Below are 9,732 nucleotides of genomic sequence, written 5' to 3' on the forward strand. Positions count from 1 at the left end.
TAGACCTCAGTGCAGCGTTCGATACTGTCGACCATAATATCCTATTAGAGCGATTAGAACATGCTGTAGGTATTACAGGTACTGCACTGCAGTGGTTTGTATCATATCTATCTAATAGACTCCAATTTGTGCATGTAAATGGAGAGTCCTCTTCACCCACTGAGGTTAATTATGGAGTTCCACAGGGTTCAGTGCTAGGACCAATTCTGTTTACATTATACATGCTTCCCTTAGGCAGCATCATTAGAAGACATAGCATACATTTTCACTGCTATGCAGATGACACCCAGCTCTATCTGTCCATGAAGCCAGATAACACACACCAATTAGTTAAACTGCAGGAATGTCTTAAAGACATAAAGACCTGGATGGCCGCTAACTTTCTGCTTCTTAATTCAGATAAAACTGAGGTTATTGAACTCGGCCCTGAAAATCTTAGAAATATGGTATCTAACCAGATTCATACTCTGGATGGCATTACCTTGGCCTCCAGTAACGCTGTGAGGAACCTTGGAGTCATTTTTGACCAGGACATGTCCTTCAACGCACATATTAAACAAATATGTAAGACTGCTTTCTTCCATTTGCGCAACATCTCTAAAATTAGAAATATCCTGTCTCAGAGTGACGCTGAAAAACTAGTTCATGCATTTATTACTTCCAGGCTGGACTACTGTAATTCATTATTATCAGGATGTCCAAAAAACTCACTGAAAAGCCTTCAGCTAATCCAAAATGCTGCAGCAAGAGTACTGACAGGGACTAGAAGGAGAGAGCATATTTCTCCTGTTTTGGCTTCCCTTCATTGGCTTCCTGTTAAATCCAGAATTGAATTCAAAATCCTGCTCCTCACATACAAGGTCTTAAATAATCAGGCCCCATCTTATCTTAATGACCTTGTAGTACCATATCACCCTATTAGAGCACTTCGCTCTCGCTCTGCAGGCTTACTTGTTGTTCCTAGAGTATTTAAAAGTAGAATGGGAGGCAGAGCCTTCAGTTTTCAGGCCCCTCTTCTGTGGAACCAGCTTCCAGTTTGGATTCGGGAGACAGAAACTATCTCTACTTTTAAGATTAGGCTTAAAACTTTCCTTTTTGCTAAAGCATATAGTTAGGGCTGGACCAGGTGACCCTGAATCCTCCCTTAGTTATGCTGCAATAGACGTAGGCTGCCGGGGGATTCCCATGATGCATTGAGTTTTTCCTTTCCAGTCACCTTTCTCACTCACTATGTATTAATAGACCTCTCTGCATTGAATCATATCTGTTATTAACCTCTGTCTCTCTTCCACAGCATGTCTTTTATCCTGTCTTCCTTCTCTCACCCCAACCGGTCGCAGCAGATGGCCGCCCCTCCCTGAGCCTGGTTCTGCCGGAGGTTTCTTCCTGTTAAAAGGGAGTTTTTCCTTCCCACTGTCGCCAAAGTGCTTGCTCATAGGGGGTCATATGATTGTTGGGTTTTTCTCTGTATCTATGAAGCGCCTTGAGGCGACTTTTGTTGTGATTTGGCGCTATATAAATAAAATTGAATTGAATTGAATTGAATTGAATTCAAGCAGTGGTACAGGAAGATGTCTGCATCCTTCAAGAAAAACATGATTTTCATGCAGGACAATGCTCCATCACACGCGTCCAAGTACTCCACAGCGTGGCTGGCAAGAAAGGGTATAAAAGAAGAAAAACTAATGACATGGCCACCTTGTTCACCTGATCTGGACCCCATTGAGAACCTGTGGTCCATCATCAAATGTGAGATTTACAAGGAGGGAAAACAGTACACCTCTCTGAACAGTGTCTGGGAGGCTGTGGTTGCTGCTGCACGCAATGTTGATGGTGAACAGATCAAAACACTGACAGAACCCATGGATGGCAGGCTTTTGAGTGTCCTTGCAAAGAAAGGTGGCTATATTGGTCGCTGATTTATTTTTGTTTTGTCTTTGAATGTCAGAAATGTATATTTGTGAATGTGGAGATGTTATATTGGTTTCACTGGTAAAAATAAATAATTGAAATGGGTATATATTTGTTTTTTGTTAAGTTGCCTAATAATTATGCACAGTAATAGTCACCTGCACACACAGATATCCCCCTAAAATAGCTAAAACTAAAAACAAACTAAAAACTACTTCCAAAAACATTCAGCTTTGATATTAATGAGTTTTTTGGGTTCATTGAGAACATGGTTGTTGTTCAATAATAAAATTATTCCTCAAAAATACAACTTGCCTGATAATTCTGCACTCCCTGTACATTCATACTCTTGACATGTAGATCGGGGGAGCCAGGGATCAAACCACTAACCTTGCGATCAGTAGGTGACCTGCGCTACCGCCTGAGCTACAGCCATCCAGTTGTAAACGTGAGTAAACCCTCACTACGTTTTGGATAACGTGCACACTCACAAAAAGGTCAAACCTGCATTTGAAACGTTGGCTACCATAGCAGTATAGTATAGAGATCGACAGACCACGTGACTTGTGCGCGTTGCATTGTAGGTACGAGTTGCAGCAAAATCAAAACACTGCTTCAAGCGCTAGCATTTCCAGCACTGGTAACCATTCATTCTGCGGTTTTAATACCTACTTGCATTTTATTTGCCCCAAAAACAGTTATGTACAAAATGAGGGAGAACACGGCAGGTCCGTACAAAGACAGACTTGACGAAAAGGCAAAAAAAAAGGTACGAGGAAAAAAAATCAAAGGAATGAAAGGGTTAGACCCATACGAGCATACAGAGTGGACTAAAGACGTTAGCGCGCTGCCCAACTTAAATCATGCTCATATTTATAATTATATGGTCCTAAGTTTGAGTGCATACACTCATGAAGTGTTTAGTAACTTCAGATGCCTGCGACAAGCCCAGGTCCAGTTTACTGACGCATGGGTACAGGACCTTGAGATGTTCAGAGTAGAACATAAGACCGTTGTCCATACAAAGGTAAGTTTACCAGTCACACAAAACTGTCTTCATAAATACCCATTAGATTACCGTGGAATAACGTTCTGTGAAAATATGACAAAATATATCAAATTAGAGATGTTATAGGGCTTTGGAGCGTGATGTCATGGGGGTGGGCGTGGAAAGGATTTTCGCCTGATCCGCCATTTTCGGGGTCAAAACAAAGTGCAAGCGAAAAGGGAGCGAAGGCACACACAACAGCCATGGTTCGTATTTGCTGTGTGGTCGGCTGCAATGTTTGATCGCACGACCGGCAAGAGAATAAGCTTGAAAATGGTTTATCTTTTCATTCTTTCCCCACCTGGAAGCAACATGAGGGAGCTCGTGTATCGGATGTTACCAAACGAAGGCATCTAGCCTGGATAACAGCTGTGAGACGAGCTGATATCCAGTTCTCTTCCATCTCCAAATATCTGTTGGTGCTCCAGACATTTTCATTCCGGTAAGTGCTAAATATGTTTATATCACTCTTTATAGCCTATTAGTTTTATTTTCGATGCACTCTGAGGTCATAACAAATTAGAACAAACATCCTACTGAGTGATTTTGCAGAACTACCTTCTATTTATAGAGTTGCTAATTATTTGGCATTATTGCAGCAAACCAGCCTATGAAATGGATGAAACACATCGTGACTGGGTTCCAGCGCTACACAAGGGACCTGCTTCAAACATACCACCATGCCAATCAGATTACTTCTTCCATGTGAGGGTGAAGAGGTGACCCTTCTGGATAAGATGGCGAAGGTTTGGTGAACAGTGTGGTAGTAAAACCAGGGGACAATGAAATTTGCTCCTGTTAAATATTCTTAAGTCTTGTGCTGTATAAATAGCGGTATTTTTTTCAAAAGATACAGTAAATAAAGTAATGTTAGTAGTGGGTGATATCATGTAAACTGTCATGATTTTGTGTAAACATTTTGTCATTTGTAAACTATAAATGACATGGATTCTACACTGTAACTGATGTGATGTTCTATAAAGTGGTTTTAATTTAAAAAAAAAAAAGAGGCAAAAATTAGTTTGTTTCTTTATTCAATTTTTGAACAGAGTGGGACTCAGTCAGTACATATTCAGTAAATGCAAATTATTTACATGGCAGTGCACTTCAGGCATAAATCTAGACCCCTAGATAAAACATTATGGGTCATCCCACAACCCACAGCTTTTATGTGTGCCAGCAAAGTATCCAATAGCAGTGACAACTCCTCCACAGTAGCAGGTGGGATTTTTCTTTTTTGAGGACGGCTACTTTGACCTTTCAATACAGATGGTCTGTTTATGTTTTGATTGAGAGCCTTTTTTTGGGCAGCTGAAGAGGAGAAGTCTATCTTATGGCCAACCTCTGGCTGTATCTTGGTCATATTACCCAGCAAAACCCAGTATTGCAGGTTCATCTGTAACAGTCCTTGTGCCACAGATCAACACTGTTGCTTCTACTTTAAACAGAAGAGCAGGGACATGGGTGCAGGTCTCCACGACTCCAGCCATACAGGTGCAGTGGGCGGCTTCAACCTTCCCTGTGATGCGCAGTGACCCATGGCTGCAATGCTGGTTCAGTCAGTCTTTAAGAGTGCAGGACCTGAAACACACACAAAGTTCATTTAAAGACAAGAACTATGAGCCAAGGCCGACATAAATGTGTTTTATCTACTTTATCATAAATGTAACAAAGTGTTTAGAAAGTTAGCACATACATATAATTTTTCATTTTTTATGCATCCATCTATAGAATGCTGCATGTTATATTCTAAATCTGCCTGTTCTCCCGCAGAAACCCGCCTGCAGAAAATGAACCTAAAGTATGTAATGCAAGGATGTAATCACTTTCAAGATGGAGAAAGCATAAAGTGACAATTATGAATCACTTAATATGATAAGGAGATTCTGCAGGTCATTAATAAATGTATAAAACTAAAATAAAATGTATTTTTAGTGACACAGGATACAAACATGGAAGCAAGATGTATAATTAGGATTATTTATAATAAATATGAATAAATTATTGCAATTTCTTTAACCATAAAGAATAACTAAATCCTTCAGGACAATGTCACATCAATGCACTGAACTCACTATGTTATCCCTCTAACAGCCTCCACATGTTCTCACTGTAATTTCCCCCTCATGAATGAATTTATGCTGAGAGAGAGAAGAAAGATACTGTGGCCTGCTGTAGACACTAGTTATGTTCCTCTTATGCACTCCAGATACACCTTAATATGCATATCACCTTCAGAACTATTTTACTCTGACTCTCTTTTTGACCCTTTTTATCTCTTACTGGTAAAATTTAGAGAGAATTATTTTCATTTTAATGCACTGTTCTGTGCCCATCTGTTCTCAGAACTGTACTTTGTTCCATCCCATGTTAAAGTTCCTAAAGTTAAGTGAAGTTAGGTTTGCAGTCCCCCCTCCCATGGTTCACATGGGTTCACGTACCAAGGCCTCTAAGTTTTCTCTTTGACAGCTCTTCAGCCTTTAGGCTATCCCCTTTCTTACTTAGTTTTTTGTTTATTTTGTTTTATTTGCCCTTGTGTCCCTTTCTTTTATTTCCCTTAATGTGAGAGGTTTAAGAGACCGCACAAAACAAAATGCCATATTCCTATAATTTAAACAGTATGGTACTGATTTCTGTTTTATATGAGAATCCCATGTGTTGTTATCCTCTGGAGGTCACAGTGGTGCTTCAAGTTATGGATGTCTCATGGTTCAGAACGCTTAGCAGGCGTTTGCATTCTTAAAAATCGTTTTAAAGGAAAAAGTCCTGTTTTCCGATTGTTACAAGGATGGTCATTATATTCTATTAGTGCTTGAGATTGCTAACCTGACTTTCATAATTGTAAATGTCTATGGTTTCAGACACTGCACTTATTGGCAGGTTAGAAGAACTCATGCTTCACTGGTTAGCTAAACTCCCTAATTCTCACATTATTTGTGGCGGGGACTTTAACGCTGTACTAAATAACCGTCTTGACAGGTGGCCTCCTAAAAGTTCTGACTTGCAAAGTTTACATCTAAAATTGTTTATGAGCAGATTTTATTTAACTGATACTTGGAGGGACACGCACCCAGAAAGAATACACATGGTGTAACAAATCATTATCAAGCCAGTCTCAAATTGACTATTGGCTCATCTTTTTTTTTTTTTTTGTCCCGTTTGGATCTTTAGCCATCAGAATTGTTGTCTTAAGGCCAAGAAAGATGCCAAGCAGATTTATTTTACCAAGTGGATCATCATGGCCTTGCCATATTGGTCCATTTGATTGACCTTTATTATAATTATGTATTTATTTTATTTTCGGTTGCTACAAACGGGACAGACGTGACTGGGGGATAGGACAGGGAGAAAGAATGAAAGAAAGAGAGGGAGAGAAAGAAAAACAGAGGGGAGAAGAGACGGTGAGAAAGGGGGGAAGAAAGAAAGAAAAACAAACAAAACACCTGGATCACCTGTATGGAGAAAAAAAAACAGAAGAGAAAGCAAACAAAAAAAGAGCAACATAATAAATACAGCACCATCACAATAAACTAGCTAGCAGTAGATAACAGTAGATACTAAATATTAAACGCTATTGTGCAGCACGCAAGAAAGACAGCGCACAATGTGCTTTGAAGCAGCAGCCAAGAAAGGTGTAGTCCGCGTCTGTGAACACCCGTGTGTACACCTGTGTGCACACCTGTGTGGATCAGCATGCTTGTATTCCAAAGGTTTCTCCATGTAACGATCTGCTAGGGAGTGTGGGGAGCCATAGCCCCGTCCCCCAGGGCATGAAGCAGGTATGGAGGAGATCCAGGCCCCAGACATCCAGAGGCCTCAGAGTACGAGGACCCGAGGAGGACCACCAAAAAAGGGGGGGACTATTGGCTCGTCTCTAAAGATCTGAGTAATGCAGCTGCAGACATCTTACCATCGCCTCTATCCGATCACAAATCTATTCGCATTTTTATTCCTGTAGTATCTTCTCCCCTTTCTCTTAAGCAACTTAACAGCAGTATCCTTAAACACTCTACTGTATGTTCAGAGATTGAAAGCATGATCAGAAAGTATTGGAACAAAGCAATAAACGAAAATACCTTTGGTCTTAACTGTGAACTGTTAAAATATGAAATTGCAACATTTCTAAGGAAGTACTGTAGTGATTTAGCCAAAATGAAAAAAGAAGAAGAGCATGAAGTAATAAGCAAGATCTCCCTACTGACTTCAAAACTTCCAGACACTCTCAATGAGTCTGAAAAATCAGAGCTTGTTGTGCAGCAGAACAGGCTTGATGAGATTTACAAACGAAGAGCTGAAAGAGCCTTTGTCAGGTCACGCAGGCGATGGCTTGAAGAAGGCAGCAGTCAAAACAGTTCACTTCAGTATTTAAAATTTGATGGCTCAATCACCGATGAGCCAAAGAAAATAGCCAACTTCTGCTCAAAGTTTTACAGTAATCTCTACACTTCCAACATTTGTCAGAAGTCGGCTTCTCAGTTCTTTGACTCCATCCCTAATGTGAACCAGCTGTCCAAAGAGGACAGTGATTTCTGTGACAGACCAGTCTCTTTGAAAGAAGTTTCAGATGCAGCAAGTCAGCTAAAATGTAATAAATCCCCAGGTCCTGATGTTTTGTTTTGTTTTGTTTTTATATATTATATTTTTATTTAAAAAGGACTTGTTACAATAAAGTGCATTGATATTATTTAGTCAAAAAAAAAGACAAAAAAAAAAAAGACTTTTTCTTAGTCCTTTTGTTTTACATTCAAATAATAAAAGTGAACTCGGTGGCTTGACAGTGTATACATAATGCAGCATGTTTAACTTATTTACATAAAGTACATTCAATACATATTATGAAGTAGAGGGTCGACCTGACATTGTACAATACATGGGAGATACACCAATTCACGGCTGCTCTTACCCAAATTCAAGGCAGAGGGGGACACACAAAGCTAATCCATTTATTCCATATTTTGTAGAATTTGTCTTTTCTAATTTTTAAGGAGAATGTAAATTTTTCCATTTTAAATATTTCAAAAACCACATTAAACCAATCCTCAAGTGTTGGCGGAGTTGGATTTAGCCACTTTCTGGTTATTGATTTTTTGCTGGCCGCTAATAGCGCTTGTAAGAGCTTTGTGTCCCCTCCCCGGACCAAGCCAGCAATCAGGCCCAAATACAAATTTACAAAATTAATATCAAATTTTATCTTAAAAACCTCACACAGACTTTCTCCAGAGCATCTGGCCTCTCCCTTAACCTCAATAAGTGTGAACTGCTACCAGTGAACAAGTGTACTGTGTCCTGTGTTTCCAGTATTCCAGTGAAAAGTTGTGTAACATATTCGGGAATCCTTATTACCAAGGATAAGAATTCTAGGAACGCTCTAAACTTTAACCCTATCATCAATAAAACTCAAATGTCCTCAACAATTGGTTGCAAAGAGATTTGTCCCTAAAGGGTAGAACGCTGCTCACCAAGGCTGAGGGTTTGTCTCGCCTGACCTATGCTGCTCAATCTTTACATGTCGATAACTCTACATGCAAATCTGTTGATAAATTGTTATTTAATTTTCTGTGGAAAAACAAAATTCACTACATTCACAAATCCGTAGTTATGAACAATTATAACAATGGTGGCTTAAATTTTATAGATTTCAGCTCCCTAAATTATACTTTCAAAATAAATTGGATTAAAAAATATCTCAAAAACCCTTAACTCCATCTGGAACTTCATCTCTCATCATATCTTTTCACATTTGGGTGGCTTGGACTTTATTCTTCTCTGCAACTACAATATTCAGAAAATCCCAATTAAACTCTCAAACTTTCATCAACAAGCTCTTTTGGCATGGTCCTTGATCTATAAACATAACTTTTCTCCACAAAGATATTATATTTGGAACAACTGTAACATTCTTTACAAGAATAAGTCACTGTTCTTTGAAAACTGGTTTAATAATGGTATTCTTCTGGTAAGTCAACTATTCAATAACGCAGGCTTATTATACAATTACTCAGAATTCCTATCCAGATATAACATCCCAGTATCCCCAAAGCAGTTTTGTATTGTTTTTGATGCCATACCGCCTGGTCTGTCCATGTTGTTTAGAAATACCACTGCCTCCCCACACCTGTTCATGTCCCGCCCTATCCTGAGAGACACTCCTTTAGGTCAGATTTGTTTCTCCTCTTGTAAAGGTGTGAATGCAAAGATTAAGTCTCTTTTCCAAGAGTCACTTATCTCTATTCCTCCTTCCATTTCTTTCTGGTCTAATTTTGTCAAGGACACTGACTGGAAAAAATGTTTGGTCTTTGCCGCAAAAATTCCTCCTTACTAACAAAGTGAAGGAAATTTCATTTAAGCTAATTCATAGATTCTACCCTGTTAAATGATTACTTCAAAAATATAAGAGGGATATAGATACTTTTTGGTCCTTCTGTAAGATCATCCCAGAGACCTGCTCGCACCTATTCTGGTCTTGTGCCTTTACACAGATTTTGTGGAAAGACATCGCTAGTTTTATCTCTAAGAAAATATTATCAAATTTTGTGCTTTTTTACCAAAATGTGTTATTTGGTTATACTGACTTTAGTTGGAAAGACTCGAATGCTCTTTACCTCATTAATCTGATTTTACTCCTTGCCAAATACCATATCCATAAATGTAAGTTCTTGAGCAAGAAACCTCACTTTTTCACCTTTAAGAAAGAAATTGAACTCTATGTGAATATAATTTGTTCCTCTCACAACAAAAAAGCTTTAAAAACTGTAAATATTTGTAATATGTTT

This window comes from Perissodus microlepis, chromosome 23, assembly GCF_051167445.1.
Source record: "Perissodus microlepis isolate ML-2025 ecotype Zambia chromosome 23, ASM5116744v1, whole genome shotgun sequence".
NCBI classification, from domain to species: Eukaryota; Metazoa; Chordata; class Actinopteri; order Cichliformes; family Cichlidae; genus Perissodus; species Perissodus microlepis.